Source organism: Triplophysa rosa, unplaced genomic scaffold (genome assembly GCF_024868665.1).
Source record: "Triplophysa rosa unplaced genomic scaffold, Trosa_1v2 scaffold226_ERROPOS550011+, whole genome shotgun sequence".
Classification (NCBI taxonomy): domain Eukaryota; kingdom Metazoa; phylum Chordata; class Actinopteri; order Cypriniformes; family Nemacheilidae; genus Triplophysa; species Triplophysa rosa.
In genome coordinates, this window is record NW_026634242.1 from 6,119 (window position 1) to 28,073 (window position 21,955).

Consider the following 21,955-nt stretch of genomic DNA (forward strand, 5'->3'; position numbering starts at 1 on the left):
TGTGGGACTGCCATTTTTAATCTTCTTTAAACGTAGAGGAGCAACTGTGTCTAGCGTCACCGAGAAGGTGGAATTAAAATTTTCAGTGGTAGTGTCAAGATCTTCAATGTTATTTATCATGCTAGCGATTTGAGACAATTTGGGCAGATTATCAAGAAATGCATCTTTGTTAATTGAAGTTATTGTTCTACCATATTGGTAACAATGAATTTTATTTGCAGCCGTAGGCCAGTGAAGCAAACATAATACCAGATAATGATCCGAAATGTCTTCACTCTGCTGAAGGATTTTAACGTCGTCCACATTTATACCGTAAAACAGTATTAAATCTAAAGTATGATTACGAAGGTGAGTGGGTCCTACATTACAATTATGCATATACATCAGATATAATGTTATAAATATTTCCTTTCACAATTTAAAGTGGATGATTGCCCAAACTGATTTTGTAAAAACATTTTAAGATTTTGTAACAAATCTCGCGATTTTTCAAAATCCCGCGATAGAGCGATGACGCATTTCCGTTTCAGTAAGGCCATGGTGGAGGAGGACTTGAGAATGGCGATTTGGTTTTCGAAAAGTGACCGAGTATTACAAAACTACTGTTGGGTAAGTACATTTTGTATTGTTTTATTAATGTGGTTGAGTTTTACTTGTTGGACACGAAGGAACCTAAAGAAATGATGCGCACATTGTGAACTGACCTGTAGTTTGAGTTTGGCTAAAATTATCTAGCAGGCTAAAAGGTAGTAGGGTTAAAGTTAGGCTTTACCCTAAAAGGTTGTTTCTACACTTGAGTTGTGCCATTTTATGCTTCTTGCTGGGAAATTGATGGCAAAATCATCAAGCCCCCAAACTGTACGTTGGCTGAGTTTTGTGTCAATGCCTAAAAACCATTACAATTAACATTAAATTGAGCAATGTCATGCAACTACAGCAACAATGTAAATAGATCAGGAGTTCCCAACCTTGTTCCTTAAGGACATCCTGCCTAATGGTTTGTAAACAAAAAAATGTGACAGCAAGTATAAGTATTCATGTGTCCAGGTGTGTGTACAGATTAATGAACAGATTTTTCTTTCAGGATTCCAAAGGAAGATTTTCCATGCTGTTCGGTTTGAAAGATGAACTTCAGTGAATAGCTGTCAGACTGGAACCTGGCAAGTCTGCAATCTTCTATTAAGAGACTGGATTGTGACAAAGAATGTGTGTGTGCACATGTTAGTTTGTGTTAGTTTGTTTCACTCTCTCTCTCTCTCTCTTGTGGCGAGTCCCCCATTGCACAATCAGCATCGCCGTGGAAACGCCGGCAATCAGAGCCACGCACCTGCCGGTCATCAGCACCTGTTCCCAATGCTGGAGCTGCATAAAAGCAAGGGAACAGGAGATGAGGGTGAGGTACAACTCCACATGCTTCTTCCGCTAAAGGTGTGTGTTTTCTCCCCTCATAGAGACCGACGGCTGACGACCGGACTGCATCCACGAGCACATAGGAAACTCACGAACACAAAGGGATTGGACACGGAAGCACATCATTCTTGGACTCAAATTCATGTTGCTGCACTGTGTGTAAATAAATGACCCTCTGGGGCTTACTGAGAAACTGGTCTGTGTCCGTATCGTTGCTTCACTCGCCACAGGTGGTGGAGAATGCGGGCAATATAAACGAGCAGTGATACAGCAATAATTCACTTATTCCCCTTTTTTTTCTGTTGGTGACAGACCCGGAAGTCGCGCTCTCTCTCCCTCCCGCCTAGACGATCGCGATGGAAGAGATCATCCGCCGGCTAACGGAGCTCACCGCTCGACAGATGCAGTTCTCTGAGCAGCTCTCCAGAAGACAGGAAGCGACGGAACAACTGATGGCGGCAACCGCAGCAGCGCGTATTCCACTACCAGACACACGGTCGACGGCACACTTCCATCTCACCAAACTCAGCGACCAGGATGATGTGGAGACCAACCTCCATACCTTTTGAGGTCATCACAACCCGGGAAGCATGGGACAAGACAGAGTGTGCTCGGATACTGGCACCCTTCCTCACCGGCGAGGCCCAACGGGCATACTATTCCCTTCAAGCTCCAGACAGCGAGGACTACGAGGCGCTGAAGAGAGAAATCCTTGCTCGAGTTGGATTGTCCCCAGTGACCGTGGCGCAGCAGTTCCACGACTGGATGTACACCGATGGACTAGTCAAGAGGTTTAACCAAACTTTGAAGAGGATGCTTCGACGCGTGGTGGCAGAGGATGGGCGCACCTGGGACTTAATTTTGCCCTACATGCACTTTGGCATTCGAGAGGTCCCCCAGGCCTCCACTGGATTCACGCCATTCGAACGCCTCTTCGGCAGACAACACCGGGGTCTATTAGATGTGGCTCGAGAGGCCTGGGAGCAACAACCGGCTCCCCATCGAAGCGTCATCGAGCACGTTCGGGAGATGAGGGACCGGATCGACCAGGTTATGCCTCTGGTACGGGAACATCTGGCCAAAAGCCAGTGCGCCCAAAGACGGTTGTATGACCGGCTGTCCAACCCCGGGAGTTTCAACCAGGAGACCGGGTGTTGATCCTCACCCCTACAGCCACCTCCAAGTTCCTAGCAGCCTGGAAATGACCGTGTACCATCGTCGAGAAGGTTCCTTGGAGAGCGTGGCACACCGGAAGCAGGCGTGTGGTCATCACGCTTTCTGCCGACGCACACTAACCCCCTGGTCTCCCATGACCTTCTTGCGGACAAGGGTCCCCTTAGGGCAGGGGTCAGGCACGTCGTGGATGCCTCCCTGCAGGGTTGGGGTGCCATGTGCAACGGGCACGCAGTGACGGGGCGGTGGACGGGCCCCCGCCTGCGTTGGCATATCAACTGCCTAGAGTTGTTGGCTGTGCTACTTGCACTGAGGAGGCGACTACCTCTCGTGCAGGACAAGCACGTGCTGGTCCGGACAGCACAGCTGCCGTGGCGTATATCAATCGTCAGGTTGGCATTCGCTCACGGCAGCTAACACGACTCGCCCGGCGCCTCCTCCTCTAGAGTCAGCAGGTGATCAGTTCCCTGCGAGCCACACACATCCCAGGCATCCTGAACCAGACAGCCGATGCGCTCTCTCGTCAGTCGACGCCTCGCGGAGAGTAGTGACTCCATCCCCGCGCAGTCCGGCTCATTTGGGAGCAGTCTGGCCAAGCACAGGTGGACCTGTTTGCTTCCCCGGACTCCACCCATTGTCCGCTTTGGAACTCCCTGACCGAGGCACCCCTCAGCACGGATGCCCTTGCGCACAGCTGGCCGTGGGACAAGCGGAAGTACGCCTTCCCCCCAGTGAGCCTCATTGCACAGGTCTTGTGCAAGGCCATGGAAGAGGAGCATCAAGTGGTACTAGTTATGCCCCATTGGCCTAACCAGGACTTGGTTCTCGGAGCTAAGGCTCTTGAAAACAACTCCCCCTGGCCGCTCCACCTGGCGAAGGACCTGCTTTCCCAGGGGAAGGGGCACGTTACGGCATCCCAGGAAGGACCCTGGAACATCCATGACTGGACGGGACGAGGAGATCCTGAGTGGCCCACCCCCTGTCTGGTTGGGACATCACTCAGGCTAGGGCCTCGGCCACTAGGCGGCTATACGCCCATAAGTGGTGCCTCTTCTCGTCCTGGTGCTCTTCTCGGCAAGAAGACCCGCGGAGTTGCTCGATCGGGAACGGACTGTCCCTTCCTCAAGAGAGACTGGGGAGTAACCTCTCCCCCCTCCACACTGGGAGTGTATGTAGCCGCTATGGCTGCTCATCACGACCCAGTTACTGGGAAGCCTCTGGGACAGCACGACATGGTCATTAGGTTCCTAAGGGGCGCGAGAAGGCGATTGCCTCATCCGCGCTCCATACCCTCTTGCGACCTAGGTGGCGGGCCTCAAGAGGCCCCGCCCCTTCGAGCCTCTCGGAGCTGCCGCTGTTTCTCACCTCTTGATAAAGACGGCTCTCCTGATGGCGCTCACCTCCAAGAGGGTAGGGGACCTGCAAGCACCCTCCGTGTCCACAGATTGCCTAGAACTCGGGCCCGGGGATTCTCACGTTATCCTGAGACCCCGTCCCGACTATGTGCCCAAAGTTCCCACCACTCTCCCGAGAGACCAGGTGGTGAACCTGCAGACGCTCCCCACCGGGGAGGAAGACCCAACCCCATCCGTGTTGTGTCCAGTACGCGCACTGCGCCTCTACTTGGACCACACGCAGAGCTTCAGAAGCTCTGAGCAGCTCTTGTCTGTTTTGGAGGTCAGCAGAAGGGAGGGCTGTCTCCAAACAGAGGCTGGCGCACTGGATCATGGATGCCGTCGTTATGGCATACCAATCTCAAAATCGCCCCTGCCCGTTGGGAGTGAGGCACACTCCTCATGGGCACTGGCTCAGGGCGCCTCTCTGGCAGACATCTGCAGAGCTGCGGGTTGGGCTATGCCCAACAACTCCGCGAGGTTCTAATATCTATGCGCGGAACCGGTGTGAGCCCGCGTCCTGCAGGGCAACGTGTAGGACTGGCAGCCGGTAGGGCGTACGCCTGCGAAAGCCCTTCTTCCTTCCTCTAGGGGGATCAGCGGCTATTACGCCTCCCTTTTTTCCCCACTGGGTAAAGAACAGGCATTCCATCCATCACTAAGCACCTTCCTCGGGGCAGGCTGGGCAGAGCAGCCCTGCCCCCACAGGCCGGGGAACAGTTGAGTTATCTGCCACATAGCTCTAACCGGACCTAGTGCTCCAGACGTGGTAACCCCCCTCCATGGGCTGTTCCGTCTGATGTATCCTCATGAATGGTTCCCACCTCGGCAACCCATGACCTCCCTAGGTGGACTCCCACCTTGCGGTTAACTCCTTCAGTCCGCACATTTCCCATGAGTTCTCCCCTAATGGTGAGACCGTGGTGCCTCCACTAATTCCTCCCTACGGTAGGTAGTGGTCTCTGTATCGTTTTTCCCCCAGGGGGGAATAATGCTTACCCAGTGGCCCTTACGGTGCCGGGTGGCTTCTCGCTGCTAGAGAATTAAGGCCTCCGCCCGTGACGGCCGGTGGCAGGGGCTTCCCACCTTTTCGAAAAAGCTCTGGGACCCCCTACCTCTCCACTGGACGGTTACAATTTCACGCTAGCGCTCATGTCTGACTCGCCCAGTCCAGTCAGCGTCGCTCTGCTAGAGATTGTGACGCGGCTCAGCGCTGTGGCGTTTTCAATAGGAACCCCAATCTGTCGGTTCGACACAACGTCGAGAGACCGACAGAAAGGGAACGTCTTGGTTACGTATGTAACCTCAGTTCCCTGATGGAGGGAACGAGACGTTGTGTCCTTTATGCCACAACGCTGGCCGCCCGCCGCAGGGATGCTCTCAGGCTCCTCAGACCAAAGGGTGAATGAATGAGCACGCCGGCTTCCCTTTATACCCGGACATCCGGGGAGGAGTCCGGCATGCAAATTTCATTGGCCAATTTTCATTGGCCTTTTCAAAATACTCAAAAGATGATAGGTTCTCAAGACGAACCCCAATCTGTCGGTTCGACACAACGTCTCATTCCCTCCATCAGGGAACTGAGGTTACATACGTAACCAAGACGTTCTCAAGGGAACCACAGTGGCATTGAAGACGGAGGGGGAAAATGCTGTTTTTTTCACTAATCTAACATATATTCTTTATCACAATCTAGACTCCTAATAAATTATGTAATTTGCCATAATCCAGAATGCCAGTTATTTGCTGAAGTTCATCTTTCAAACCCTTTCGCTACCCTTAAAGTTTATTCTAGTGTTATTAGTAACTTTTATTGACATAAGATTATTCTAGAGAAAAATAACTTGTCTTGAATGTATTTTAAATTTAGTCGTAGGATCACAAGACTTTTTCATAACAAGTTCATGTCATTTACCTCAAATTTTGCCTTTGATTTTTTTCTACTTTTTTAATATTCATATTCTCTTTTCTCACTCAAATGCTTTGAACAGGTGTAGCCCAAATGCAACAGATGCAGCAATGGCAGAACACCCGAAGCACACTGGGGGTGGTGGATATAAAAAATGAGCCATAATCAACTTTCACCGACTCTAAAACATTTACATGTGTTAACCATAATCCAGTATTTTGTTGTTTACTTCTTTTATTGCTGTTTAACAGTAATACAAGACTGTTAGGAAGTAATTGGTAGTGCCATAGCTCTGACTTCCATACATCAATGGTGGAACACATGATTCACACTCCTGGAAGAGCTGGTGGTTGGGAACCAAGAAAATGAGAGTAAACATTTTGAAAAAAATGGAAAGACTAAAGTAGTTACATATGTGTTAACTATAATACTGTACTTTTGTTATTTTCGTGTTTGATTGATGGCTGCTTAACATTAATGTAAAACCCCATTGCTATTGAAATTCTACTATTTTTGTTTTCTTGTTTGAATAGTAGCTGATTAACAAATGGAAGACAATTAAAAAATGTGATGTTCACTATAAAATATGCTGTGATCAATTAAAACACTTCTTTTTGCCTAAATCCACAAATAATGTTATTGTTTGTGATGTACACGTGATTAAAACATTGTATAGACGTTCAGGTCAGACTGGACCGATTTTGACCTTTTATTAGAAACTATGTCAATTTAAGATACGTAAACGTTAAGACATAATTGATTGCCTTACACGATGTTACACAATGGGTGTGTGGTCATGTTAAACGCAGGCTTATATATACGCTTTAATTAGCAACACATCTAATAATACACGTCCAGAAGAGGACAAATTTGGACGTCCAGGGACGAGCAGAAAAGATGTGGAAATCACGGCCAGGTGACGTCAAAGACGTTTTTCAACCGTGACGGGACGTGTTGGACTGCCGTCTTTTCAACGGTCATTAAACGTCCAAATGTTTGTTGGGCAATAGTACTGCACAGAGTCGACCACCATCTTAACTTAAAACAAAAAGATGGTATTGGGAAAGACCTCAACAGTCCTGCTGAGCTGCCTGCAGACTGACACATCACACCGGTAAGCTTCAGATAATATATGGTTATTCAATTATTAATGAAATAATTTATGGTTATATAATTTATGGAAATGTGCTTTAACAATTATTTGGATAATAATTTGTTAAAATACTAAGCATATTTATTTAAAATCAGGTGAAATTATATCACTCATTATTTATGTCTACTGGTTAAGAAACTGCTTCACTGTCATAAACTTTTTCTAAAATATTTTCATGCACATTATTTTAATGTTTAATCAGTTCAGCTAAGAGCATCACTTCAGCTAAGTCTGTCAACTGTTCAACTGTGTCAAACTGTTTTAAAACAGCTGTAATTTACTGTAAAAATCATTTTGGAAATGGAAGCTGTGTGTGTATTCTTATAGCGCATATCAAGGGAGTAACATTAAAAATAAAAACAAAGGAAAAATTATGAGGTTACTCTGTCCCAGCACAAACGACAACATGGGTTTCTGTTCATCCATGTATTGTTGAACAGACAAAATTTAACAAGAGCATTGAACAAAAGATAAAGCACATAGACTTTGTGGGAGGGTTAAGCCAAATAAACAAATAAATAAACCAAGCTCACTGCGCCGAGAGGGGGGATATAAATAACCTAATACCGGAAAGAAAATATAAATAAACAACATATGACTTCCCTGTCTTCCTCGCTGACTATAAACAGGAGAAAACAAAAAGAGATTACAATGATAAGCAAACAAAAGAAGTAAAAAAAGGCACCGAACTCCCTTTTGCTTCAGTAGTGGAATTACCTCTCTCACACACAGAAGAGGTGGATAAGTGAGAATTAACAATCACCTGTTACCAGTCTACTCACATTTGCTAGTAGCATAATAGCAGTAGTACATCATGTAGACAACAACAGCAAAATAGAGGACTCAATATTCCACACTTTGCTCACACAAAAGCATAGTTCCAACACCACGAATCCACTCGGTGCTTGGGACAGTGGCGAGGGTAACACTCAGGAGAAGTAGTCTTCCCGATGAACAGATTCCTCGTCCTTATAAGCAATATTCTCCAAGTGAGCGGTAACGAGGAGCACCTGTCGCCAATCAGAGATCTGAGTGAGAGGGACCAGAAAAAACAACAACACTTCCCAGCATACAACACTCACAACCTTACACCAACATTGATATTTATTACTCTTATTTCAAAAGAGAACATACATCTACGGGAACGTAACACATCGCTAATTTAAACAGTTGAACAGCTGCATGTCTGACTTTGGCTTGATAAAACTGCTGCTTTGTACCGACTTTATGGGAATGGCCAGAATGTTTCATACAGTCATGTTCCATTTGCTTAACACCAATTTGGACACATGAATAAATAAACATCCCTGTCCTCCAATATAAACCAGATTTTACGTATATGGTCACGTTTCGGGCTGGGTTTGAGATTTCTTTTTTAAACCTATTAATTCCCCGAACAGGAATGTCGTTCCAGTGTTGATCTAGCAACATGCCCAACTTGGCAAAACCACCATTTAATCTCCACATTGACTTTCAGATATTATTTGCTTTCATCTTTCAAATCCGTCGCAAGTAAAACATTGTTCAGTCGGATCTGCTGCAGTACCACATTCCCGACTTTCCTGAAACATCAACAGCTCACAGAAAGTTATCTCAGTCCAAGTGGTTGTCTTAGAACACCTAACCCAGCAGCATGCAAAAGTGGCAGCAGCTGCGCAAACACACATGCTAAAGGTCACAATAACAGAGTGTATTCACCTAACAGGCCCTGTCTGAAGAACTTGGCACGTAAGTCACTAGCCTCCATGACCCCACAGGCTGTCAAAGCAAATGCACCAGACCAGCGGATAAAACCATTTTTTCCCTGCAGGATGCCCCACCTGGGGCTCTCACCTTATGATATTTATTAGCAGCGAACTGGTGAAAGGGTTTGCCAAGAAGCTTGAGGTCTTAAGGACTGTATTTTTCAAAAGGCTGTGGCAAGGTCAAAAATTAGGCCATTTCCTCTGAGGCTGTTTACCCTCTGAGTCAGGGAGAAATGAGGGTTAGCGTGGCGAATTCATCTGAATGCTACTAGTTATTAAATTAGAATGTTTTCATACTTATTTTTCCCCCATGTTCATGTGTTTTTGTAGCTGGTGCATGTTTTTTTCACCCATTTATTTTGAAGAAAAAGTGTTAAAGGAAAACCTAATATTACCTGAATATATAAAGTTTTATTTTCTAACACTCCTGTTTGCTATGGCAGACATCATTATCGCTTCGGCAATTGAAAGATGAAAATTTGATAAAGATGAAAATGGACTTTTATTTACTAGGTTTTGCTGCATGATTCATTAGTAGGCCTATACACTTTAGTAAAAAAGTCTTTGATCTTTCATCAAAACTCGCAAAGCCTCTAAAATGACTTCCTGTTTGAGTTCATCTTATATTTCCAACACCATTCCCTCAAGCCAGCTGTTTTATAGAGCAAGGGCGTAGGTTTGGTTCAAAGGATGGTGAGGGCATATTGCATCAAGAAAGGAAACAACCTTGGAAACACTATGCTTTTAAACACCAACTATTAAAATTACATATCACATGACCTTGACTGATTAAAAATAAATAAAAAACGAACTAACATACTGTAGGTAAGTTACATTAATATCTCATTTCACGAGTTTCTTTCATTTTCAATTTTTCGCTGCCCTATCATAATATAAACTTGAACTGCCTGAGGTTCAGTGTGAATCCTCTACTTACCAATAAATTCAAGCTCATGTCACACAAAGGGATGTTTGCCTGTTCTTTATGACAAAGCATCAGAGAGTGAGTGAGACAAACATCCTTTTGACATGACTGTCAAAACCCTCTGGCACTGAAAATGACAGATCCAGATGTCCTTGCCCGATAGTCTGGCCCACCCAAGGGATTTTCCTAACTGAGCAATTTTAATTTGAAGTACTACATAAATCCAGAGCATTGTTTTTTCAAGTCCAACCTTAACAGGCACAACTACTATAACATGCCAAGATAAACTTACACTCCTCATTCATGAAACATTTGTAAATATAAGAGTAAATTCTGCGTTATTTGCGCGTAAAATAGACCTTCCCGAACACTTTCCTCCTGATTCATAAATACTTTGTAGACGTCATATTTTGTAGTAAAATGTTTGTATGTTAATGAATTCCAATCATTCGTAAACAGGGCGCGCATGCACGCTCATTCACAATTAGCATAATCCCCCCTATGAATTACAGCTATGCAAATTACGTATCTAGGAATGCTAGAATCCTATGGACTTCATCCTCTGGTTTGGCTAGATTATATTGCATAAATGCATAAGATTCTAATAGGCTATATCCTTACCAAACTGTGTCCACTAAAGTGTTTTTAGCTAGCTAAAATAATAATACCTGGTGCTATTCTGAAAACGACAAGCTGGTGGCGCCTGAGAATGCTTTGGGTGCACTTCACGTTATTCCGGAGATGTGTTGGTTGCTGTGATTTAGAATATCCGCAACAGATAACCTACTCGTTACTAGTATCTTATTTTGAAGAATAATACTTAATATGAAAATGCAGTAACCATTAATATTAACTTCTCCATTATTGTGTATGACGGTTGGTCAATGTAGTGTTTTCACATGTACATAAACTAACACTAAATAAAGAAATGCAGCACGACAAGAATGTGTCCTGTACATTGACAAACTCCACAGCAAAACAGATTCCGATTTTAGTTTAATTGCCCAATTTACAGTATATCGTCGCTGTCGGGCGGAATCCTCACATCTCCAAAACCATTATTTTTCAGGAAATTAAAAAACTGCATATTTTTTTTAATTATTAAACATTGTATCATTAAAGTTGGTATTATACCTTATATTGCTATCATATACTGTTGTGTACCAACATTAACACAACATTTACCCAAAACCATGTTTAATCGGAGATACAAGGTTTATGACTTGGGAGCGGGAGATACGAGATTACACTGTCATTGATAAGAATGGTACGGACACAGACGTCGCTGCTGCCAGCAGTGTTCATCAAAATCTTTAAAATCGCGTTGAGCCTTTTGACAAGAGACGAGGCTTTAAGAGCTAATGAAAGCTAATGATGGTGGTTACATACATCTTCCTAAACTCTATTTTAAACGTTAGAGCTATGAGTGATGCAATACCAAAATAAAACGTTAAACAGGCTGTCTAATATAGGCGGAAATTAATCTGCACGCAAATAAAGTCGGCGGTCGTGTTGAGCCTCTTGACAAGAGAAAAGGCTTCAATAGTTAACCAAAGATAACGACTGTGGTTACATACATCTTCCTAAACTCTATTTTAAAGGTTTAAGAACTATAAGTGATGTAATACAAAAAACGATGAGCTGACTAGGCTGTCTAATAGGCAGAAATTAGCCGAATCTGCTCGCAAATTTACCTTCGTGGCTCACGGGCTTCCTTCTGCACCGAAGCATTACAGCTATCCATTTTTAACAAAACAGACCTACTCAAATGTATCTAACCTAACTATTTTCACTCGTTATTGTCTAAACACCTTTCAATCAGGAGATGTAATGCCGAAAGGCTCCCGCGGAATGAAGAAGAGGTGGAGTTATGAGACTTCTCAGACAGTTGAAGTGTCCAATGGAGTTAAGAGATTTGCTCTCAAGCTATTTTCAACACTTTAGATTGGTTAATAATTTGTAAAAATAACAGACCCACATGGGGACTGACAAATAGCATCGATTTGTGAAAAAATATGAAATTGACCAAATTTGGACATAGGAGGTTTCCGCCCGACAGCGACGATATATTTCATTAATTATAAGTAACTTTGCTTCTTCTTGTCAACTATTAGTCAGTAAAGTATTAGAAGACTACCTGCTTAATATCTGCAAACACTTTGATGGTCCCTCAAGAGACATTCTATAAGTAACTTTGCAACTACATGTCAATTTATTCTCCTAATCCTAACCCTATATACCTAACCATAACCTTAATCTAACAGTAGTGAGAGTTAATGGACATACAGTTGCAAAGTTACTAATAGTCAGTAGAATATCTAAAGTGGACTATCAAAAGTGTACTTAAGAACTCACTAATATATCGTGAAAAGGCATCCATTCTCCAAACCTGCTTGTCTTCATATAAAGTAAGTCATACGGAACATTAAAATAAAGCAATAACAAAGCCCCCCAGCTGTCACTGACACAAAAGCAAATTGCACCAAAAGAAAATTGGCCACCTCATAAAATAGTTACAAATTGGCATGCAATTGTGTTGAAACTATCATGAAAACATATACCCGGTTTCACAGACAAGGCTCAAGACTAGTCCCAGAATAAAATGAAAGTTTGAGCTGTCTTAACTGAAAATAAATTGCCCAGCCATTTCTTTAAATATGTCATTGTCATTGTTTTGTCTCAAGATGCACACCAATAATGTTTTTATATAAGGCATTTCATTAAAAGCATATCCTAATTTAACAAAGGCATAGTCCTCCTGGTTTAAGCCAAGCTTTGTCTGTGAAACCGGGCCATAATGTCTTAAATAATCTTTTATTGACTTTCACAGCAATTGCAGCAAAGCTGAATGCAAATAATAAGCAAACCAAGAATAGGAAACAAAATAGGCTTTTTAATCTTGTCTTAATATGGCATAAATACATTTAAATTCAAAATGAACAAATGATCAATGTCATGTTACCGTAATAACTTTACATTTTATTTCAGGGACAGTTTCTTTAAATTTTGTATGCAAAACCTTTTTAGCTCAAAATATTGGACATTGTTGGACTCCTGAAGCAAAACCACTAGGGACCTCTGCATTAGAAAAAAATTGTGCTTTAACTCTATTGTGTAATTTCTGGGCACATATAAATGTTTTCTACATGTATTGCGCACTGTTCAGCACTGTTTTTCACCACAGTTATAAATGCACTTGATAAAATACCTAAAAAGTATTGAGAAGTATTCATAGGAACATTAGTACATAGATGGGTTGATCTGAAATCATAGTCAATAAGAATAATTACATATAAGTAGGTTTATGATGATAATTTGATTATTTGAAGAATAATTGATGATTTAATGACACAATCTGTACCTGTAACCAATGATTGTTCATATAAATGCACTTAATGTCACTTTATGAATGTTAAAAGCACATTTGAGCACAATGTAACAAGGTAAAATCCAGTGATGTTTTTAGAGGCCTAAAGTTTGAAGCCTGTTGTGTTCTCTCTAAAACCTGGGGATTTTCCACTGTTTAAAAGTAACCATGATTACGCACGGACGCCACGCCGTCTCGTATGGAGACCATGGCTTGTTTGGTGGTCTCGTGTAGTAACCATTGTATGCAAATTATTTTAAAAATGATGTAATAACCAGCGTACCACCATTAGATACGTACCTTGTTACCTGGGACTTATTGGTGGCAGACAATTAACAATTGGTTAATAAAAATAAGAGATAACGGGAAAATACCTGATTGGTTTTAGAAAGGACCACCTTTCAGAAGTTTTACTATAACTGTAGACTGAAAACACTTGGTTTTTAGATGACTTTGAACATCTCACTTTGTTTGGCTCGAGCAAATAAAGTTAACTCCTCAACATCCGGACCTTCTTAGTCTGAGAGATTTTTTGAACTACAAGACTGAAATTTTTCCACAACAACTCATGGGAGTGCCGCTTTGGCACACCACATGCGATTCCATAATGTTCAGTGAGTTATTACTAAAGCAAAATGGACAGTCTCCGGGGGAAATAATGTAAACTCATTAACAAAGCATCTACAAATTATTTATGTAATTTCAACAATGTTTTCCTTGTAATATTTTACTTCTACTTCCGTCGTGCTTCCAACATCCATTAGCAAGTAACTCTGAAACCTATAAATGTCACTATCGCTTTCACTTAATTAATACAATAGATATCATACAGAAAACTGTGGTGTCGTTCACAAAGCTCTCTGCATTGCAACTTCCTCCATCCACTTATGCAGGAGGTTGGCATAAATAACAGTCATTAAAATGCCAAGCTGGGCACAAAACCACATTACTGAAATTAGCAGGCACACGCTACTGTAAACACGACTGACCACCTTATTTTATGGGCTGCCCGAGCTGAAATACAAGGGGAGGTACTGTGACTTGAAATGTAAGGAAACATTGATGTATAAACATGGGATGGCACTCAGATAATGATATAAATGAACAGACAGCGTATATTCTATATGTGTATATTTAGCGTAGCCTATATATCTGACAAGACTCATAAATGTCTCCTTTAACCCGAGTAATCAAAACTTGACATTTCATTGTGAAAATGATCTATTCCAAAGCTATTTTAAAGGGGGGGGTGGCCATTATCAGGTTTTACTGCTGATGTCACAGATATTCTTGAGGTTTAGTAAGTCTGTGTGGTAAAGTATCTGGGCCTGAATAAATGCCATCATGTCTGTTGTGTATGGTAAAGTATAACAACATGATTTAAATCCACATAGCAGGAAGTAAGGAAGATAACTAGCCAAAAAAACATATAATGTTGTGACAGAACACAAGTTTATAGTCCGAAACTTAATCTAACAAGATTTGCACTATACTGGCTGACATTAGCATGGACAACATCGCCATCTCTTGAAAGAATTCAAGTTTAAATATAACAGGGCCTGTTTTCTTATTGGTTTTATATATAAAATATGAGGCACTAGTACATGGACCAAACAGAATACACCAACAGTTATTTGCTACATCAAATAGCATTTGTGAAACTGTTTATACTGTATCCAATTATCAGCATATAGCAAATTTCACGAGTTCACCTGCGCAGATAAACAGCTATGTTGCAGGGATAGTAATGATAGAGCATGGGTATGCTGATTACGCGTATTTGGCGTGCTGTACAGGGAGCGGGCTCCAAGCTCGCCGGATCTATCTGAACCCGGAGCACTCCACGTGGGTCAGGGCAAGTGCGCCGGGCTCAGAACCGGCTCAAGCCCAGAACACAACCCCTTATTTCTACGTTCGAGATGGAAGCGATGGCCTCTTCGGAATAATTATGGCGTTGCTGACTTCAGCTATGAAGTCTGTCGCTGCGGAGCGCGAGATGTGAGTGCTGGCCCCTGCAGAGGCGGTCTGGAGCAACAAGTATTCACATCTTAGCGCTGGTGATTGCTGCTATGGTGAGGTGTCCCGCTGGGGAATATACTGCTGAAGTGGTTGGGGTTCGATCCTGTGCTGGGCAACAGAGGAGTTGTTTAGATGATACGGGAAATGAGGGTTCGATGGGCTTCCCTGATGAGTGAGAGGTCTGTTCGGATGTAGCTTCTAAAAGCTTCCGAGGACCAGCGGCCGAGCGCTTGGATTTGTGGCTGCGAGAGGCCCTTTTGGGCGGCTGTGGTAGCTGCTCCTATGCGGAAGGAGTGACCAGAGAAGTTGTCTGCTGGGATGCCGGATTGTAGCAGGACGGCTTTGAGGTGCTTTTGAAACCAAAAGCGTGTGGCCGGGCGATTAGAGTCGTCAACGAAGAGGGGATCTGATGCAGCGGTGGTCCGAGGTTTCCTGAAGTGAAGGTAGGCTAGGAGGGTTTGGTACAGTTGAATCGGTGACTGGAGATTGAAGATGTAGATGAAATGGCCGCTCCTGGTTTGATCCGTCTTGCTTTGCTTGATCGTGTATGATATTGTCTCCGAATCCAGTACTAGTAGGTCAGACACGGTTGGGTGAACTAAGGGGTCAAATTTGGATGTGGTGGAGATTTCCGAGCATCTTAGAAAACCGAAGAATGCCAAGGTGAACATGGCGTCGAGTGTTCGGGCAACATGCATGGAGTGATATCCTTTGCGGAGGATGGAGATGCATTTGGTGAGAATTTCCAGTGTAATGGGTCACCTGGCGTCTGGACGGGTGGGTTGGGCTCTCTGTATGCCTTTGATGATCATGGATGTTTGGGAGCTGGTTATGGCTGTTGATGGAGAGTTGAAGATTAATTTGTGGAAGAACTGACTTCCGCTCAAGTATCCTCTAATAGAGCTGGGCTGAAGGCAATTCGCAGTGTTGAGGAAGGAGATGTAGGAGGTGATGGTTAGGAGAGAAAAATCGGGGAAGTGAATGTTGAAAGCCTGGTGAAACGACCTGAAAAATTTTCCATGCTGTAAGATATGATTGTAGGGTCCTAGGGGAAACGGCCTGAGTGATGGAATTGAGAGAGGCATCGAGGAGGGTTTGCAGTGGGTGGTTTACAGGAAGATCAACTCCGAATAAGGTGGTACAGGTGTTGGCATAGGATCCGCTTCGGGTGCCAGCCTCCTGAACTTCTGTAAGGCAAAATGTGAAAGGGCGTCAGCGATCTGATTTTTTGATCCCGGAATGAGTTTAGCTGTTATCATGAACTGGTCACGGGCTGATATCCAGATGAGGCGTCTGAGGAACGGCATTAAGGTGGGGGAGTGAGATCGACCTCTGTTAATGCAATGCACTGTTGCCTCGTTGTCGCAGTGCACGATGATGCTGGAAGCTGCCCACTCTTTCCCCCATAGGGATGCTGCGACGACCAGTGGGTATAGCTCGAAAAGTGCTGATGATGCGAGAGCCTGCGGAAGTTCCGAGAGCTGGGGGACCAAGTGGATGCGAACCAACGACCTTGGTAAAAACCTCTGAAACCTACGGAAGGGGCAGCGTCTGTGAACAGGCGAATATCGACGGGAGAGGAGACCATGTCACTGTAGTAAAATGACAAGCCGTTCCATTGTTCGAGGAATTTTATCCATAAGCTCAGCTCGTCTCGGCAAGAGCTGGATAGGAAGACTGTGTCCTTGTGGGCGTGGGCGGAGGAAGCGAGAGAGAGGAGGTGCGAAACAAACGGGCGGCCTTGCGGGATTATGCGCATCGCAAAATTCAAGTGGCCGAGAACGGACAGGAGCTCGCGTTTTGAGCAACGGGGAACGGTTATTAGAGAGGAAGCGAGCAGTATCGTTCTGTCGATTTTATCCTTTGGCAGAGAAGCCTGGAATGTGAGCGAGAGTAATTTGATGCCGAGAAATTCGATGGATGTGCTTGGTCCTGATGTTTTGTCTGGGGCGAGGTGAATGCCGAACTTCTCGAATACTTGTTGGACTGTGGCGAGATGCGCGGCTGGCACGGAATCGGGTGGCGAGATTATCAAAAAATCATCCAGTAAATGGATGAGGTATGGGATTGCATAATTGTTAGAGAGAATCCAGCAGATTGCCTCTGACAATATGTCGAAACTTTTAGGGCTGTTCTGCAGCCAAAAGTTAGGCGGACTGAAAAGTAAAAGTTGTCGCGCAAGCGTATGCCGAATAGATGCCAGTAGTCTGGGTGGATGGGCATGACTTTGAACGCTGAGGTGATGTCAACTTTGGCTAGCCAAGCGCCTCGACCGGCATTTTTAATCAGAGTAATGGCTTGGTCAATGTTTTGATAGTGCAGGGAAAATTCTTCGAATTAAATGAGGCTGTTAATGCTTGGAAAGGAAGAGCCGTGCGGAAACGAGAGGTTGAATATTAAACGTTTTTTTGCCAGAAAATTTTCGTGTAGCTATGCTGATGGGGCTGATGCGAAATGCGGTAAAATGAGGAGCCTCGAAGGGGCCGATAATAAATTCAGCATCAATCTCCTTTTTCAAGAGGAGATCGACTGCCTCTGGTTAGGCGATCGCAGACTGGAGGTTGGGGCAGATTAGGCTGTGTGAAGGGAGACTGAGAATTCCGGGGTCAAAGCCGTTCAAGAGGCCGGTCAGGAGATAATCAGTGAACTGGGTGTCGGGGTGCAAAGACAATTTAAATGACAAATAAGAAATGTTCACAGGAGTCGAGAGGTACTTTTTGAGCTTTTTATTAGAAGATTGCAAGACCGCTGCAGAAGCTGCATATGTGCAGGAAGCGACAGCTCTGTCTGGTGCATCTTCCCTGGTTGAAATTATTGCACACTTCGTGCGCGCAGGATTTTGCAGCATCGCGCAAGATTGAGTGTGCAGGGTTTGGCAGGCGCGGAACCGATGAAGTGGACTGGTGAGGCAGAGATGGGCATGAGGGAAGAGAGGGAGTGACTAGGGGCAGTCGCTGGTGTTGTGAACCACTGAGCGGCAGACTGCGCACGAGATGTTGCGTACACCCAGGAATACTCTACTATGCAGTTCAGTGTCCAGTGCTCCCCAGTAAGGGCACTGGTTCCACTGAGCTACGCAAAAGGCACATTTGGCAGCAAAAAGCTTGTTGTACGTGTAAAAGTGTGTACCCCCATAGGAGAGAGCGAGCTCTGCCACGATGGCTAGGTAATCGCTTAGTGTCGGTACACGATCCGGGATGCCTGCACGATCCGTCCGCACATGCGCATAATGACGTAGTAGGTAATTCTGTTTAGCGACGACACTGCACGATCTGTTCCACGCTTGAGCACCTTTGTACCGCGACTTTCACTACTGTCCACCTCTGGTCTCATGTCACTTCTGTGTGCACACTATGCGTTGAAATACTCTGTAACGTTTCCCCAGACTTGTTTGTAGTTCTTTCTTCATGTAAGTGCAGATAGTCTAGGCGGAAATGCATATTATGTTCCTTATTGTGTTCTGTAAACACCATTGAAGGGATTATTCCTCATTTAGATTATATAGATAGATATATTAGCCTATATATAGATCCATACTAATACAAAACGAGTTGATTTAAAGTGAACTAATATTAGCAGCTTTTAATAAAAACCGTCTTTGACAATACTACTGACCTCAGATCGAAACACAGCAAGTTAAGTAGGCCTAATGCCATGCAGCAATGAATCACAAAGGGGAGTATGGAGGAAACTGAAGGTTTGCAGTGACAGACTCTCAAGACTCAGACTTTATTCCACATGTAACCAATCGTGTATGTTCATGTAACAACTCCTTTATTATTTTGGATTGGCAACCACGTAAACACATCGTAATGCATAGCGTAAGCTACATTTTAAAACATCAAAATAGACCCGCCATGAACTGTTAAATGAAAAACACAACGTAGCCCACAAAAATATGCCGCCAGTTCGCATATCGCATGCTTGATACCAATAGTGTAGGGAAACCGTGACGTTGTTTACTACGTCATTATGCGCATGCGCAGAACGGATCGTGCAGGCATCCCGGATCGTGTACCGACAGCTTAGCTCGCGTCTCCTATGAGGAAACACATTGCAGATGACTTCGCTGTAGCGGGAGAAAGCTACAGTGAATTCTGGAAATGACAGCGTACGGAAGTGGTGAGGTGATGCGTTTTTTTAAAGTGAAAGATAAATCGCCGTAAGTAATCTGCCACTCGATTGACGGGGGTGATAGAGGTGAGAGGAGAGAATAAAGATCGGTGTCCGTACCTGCCAAAATCTGGGCTCTGATGCTGCTGGAGACGGGTGGTGGTTCCAGCGCTGGCGCATTGGAAGGCGCGGGTATAGTCGTTGCAGTGGCCAATGAAAATTGAGGGCGAGAGATGAAGAGAGAGAAGGGAGGGAATAGCAGCTGTTTGGGTGTCTAGCGGAGTCAAGCTCGCGCTAGCGGCGGCTGCGGCATCGAAAAAATGGGGTCCGGAGACCCTTGCCTGTGTCTCTAGCGGAGGCAGCCTCACGCTAGAGACCGACTCTGGCGCCGCCGGCCAATAGCCTGGGGTAGGGAAGGTGAATGGTTGAACCGGGGCTCCGGTTGGTTGCCGGCCTGCTTGGCCTGGGCGGCTAGCAGTGTCAGCTGCTTGCAGGATGTAGGCCTGTGCTGCGAGCTGAGATGCAGTGGGCTGCTGGAAGCTCTCGGCTTGGGAAACCGGAGCGCGACCCAGATTCGCTGATTTCCCACGGCTTGTGTGAGGGAGGCCTCGTTGAGCCGGGAGGTGGATTGCCCGGGCCAGGAATAGGGAGACCAACGAGCCGGGACTGTCTTTTCGGTGGCTTTCGGCCGAGCAGACCTCAGTGAGGGGGCGTCAGTCTGGGATGCGACGTAGAGAGAGTAAAGCTCCGCTTTGGTCAGCCTCCTGCTGTAATGGACTTCCGCATTGGAGAGGGCCATACGTAGGCCCTGTACTGTCCATTTGTGGAAGGCGGGGATCGTGGGGAGCGCTGAGGTGTATGAGGACGCTTGTGAAGGAGGTGGAGTCCTCATAGGAGGATGAGAAGACGAACCCCTTTTCTTAGCTGCTCGCCGCGCAGAGCGGCGGGGCTGGCGGCCCCATGGCGAATCTTGGGAATTGTCTGTTGAATCTGACCCAGAGCTGGGGAGATGGGATGCGCATGGCAGCACTGAGGGGTTGAGGGCAGTTGAAACGTCGGTAATGACGGGAGTCTCGGACATGATATCGACTGGTCGATATTTATCTGGCGAGATGCAGTGGTAAGATGGTTTGTCTATTTATGGGAGAGCTTGCTTGAGCTGATAGGGTGGATACGGTGATTGCTGATGGTGGACCAGCCGGGCTGATTGTGATGAGATAGCTTGCTTTAGCTGATAGGTAGAAGCGGTGATTGCTGATGGTTGGCCGGCTGGGCTGATTATATGCTTGGGTTCCTCCCGAACTTTGTTAATTAAACATCATTAAGTGAAAAAAGGCATTCCTTGCACAAATGTAATCAAGCTGTTTTGGACTACACAAAATGTAAAACCTGATGATCCCAACATGGTTTTCCAAAAGAGTGAGTGCACTTTAAAAAAATGCTGTTAAGCAGGATGCAGTTGGTGTTTTTACAGAAGCGACTGGCATTTTCAGCCGCATAAAAATGCTCTTGTGGACACAGGGCCTAAGTTTTACCCTGTAGAATTTTGCAAGTCTGCTGACTAGCTACACATTTACTAAAAGGACAAACTTGTTTATGAAATTTGTTAATTTAATAGGTCACTGATTGGCTAATGCCTTGAATAATATAAAACAGGCATTATTCAATTCAATTTCATTTATATTGCGCTTTTCACAATGTGCATTGTTCCAAAGCCGCTTTACAGGAGAAGATAAGAAAAACACAAAAAAAGGTAAAACACAGCATAGTGCATGGTGTTTATAGAACAAGCAAGATCATTCTAGTAAATAATATCTAATAAATGCAATCTCCCGGTGGTTTATTTAGCATATTATGCATTAAGTGAAAGCTTGGCTGAAAATATGTGTCTTTAATCTAGATTTAAATTTGGAGAGTGTGTCTGACCCTCGAATATCGGCAAGCCTATTCCAGAGTTTAGGTGCTACGTATGAGAAAGCTCTACCCCCTTTGGTGGATTTAGTTATTCTAGGTGTTATCAAAAGTCCGGAGTTCTGAGATCTTTGTTTTTGAGATCTTTGATCTCTGGGTTGCAATGTGATTATAAGAACTATTGCTAAACACAAATTATGAAATAATGCATAGCCTACTATAAATATACTGGGAATGGCCAAGAATCACTTGTGGTCATATTTTATATTATATTTTTAGATGATTGATTGAGAGCATCTAATTGTTTTTATGTGAAATGTATGCTATTTCATAGATAAAAGATCCACTATTGTAGAGTGGTACTACGTCTCCCCTCTAAATTCACTCCCTGGACCCACCATTTTCCCCGCATTCCCAGCCCTGAATAGACTATAAAGTACAATAGTATAAATATAGTACACTGTTAAACATTTCTGTAGAAATTACAGTCTTACTGGCAGCAGGTTGCCAATAACACTGTATAGATGTATTTAATTTACTGGCAATAGTTTGTTCCAAGATATATTAACATTAAACACGAACAAGTCCTTATTTTTACAGAATAAAACAATAAAATAACAGCCTCATGCAAAGCATTGTGGGAACCAAAATCAGGAAAAAACTGAAAAAGAAGGCCAATGACGATTTCTGGTTCCCAGAATGCTTTGCATGAGGTTGTTATTGTATAGTTTTTTTTCTGTAAAGATGACTTCACAGTAAGGATTAATAATCCATATGTAATACTATGCTAACACAGCATTTTGTAGGCTACTGTTACTTTCATACACATTGTATTT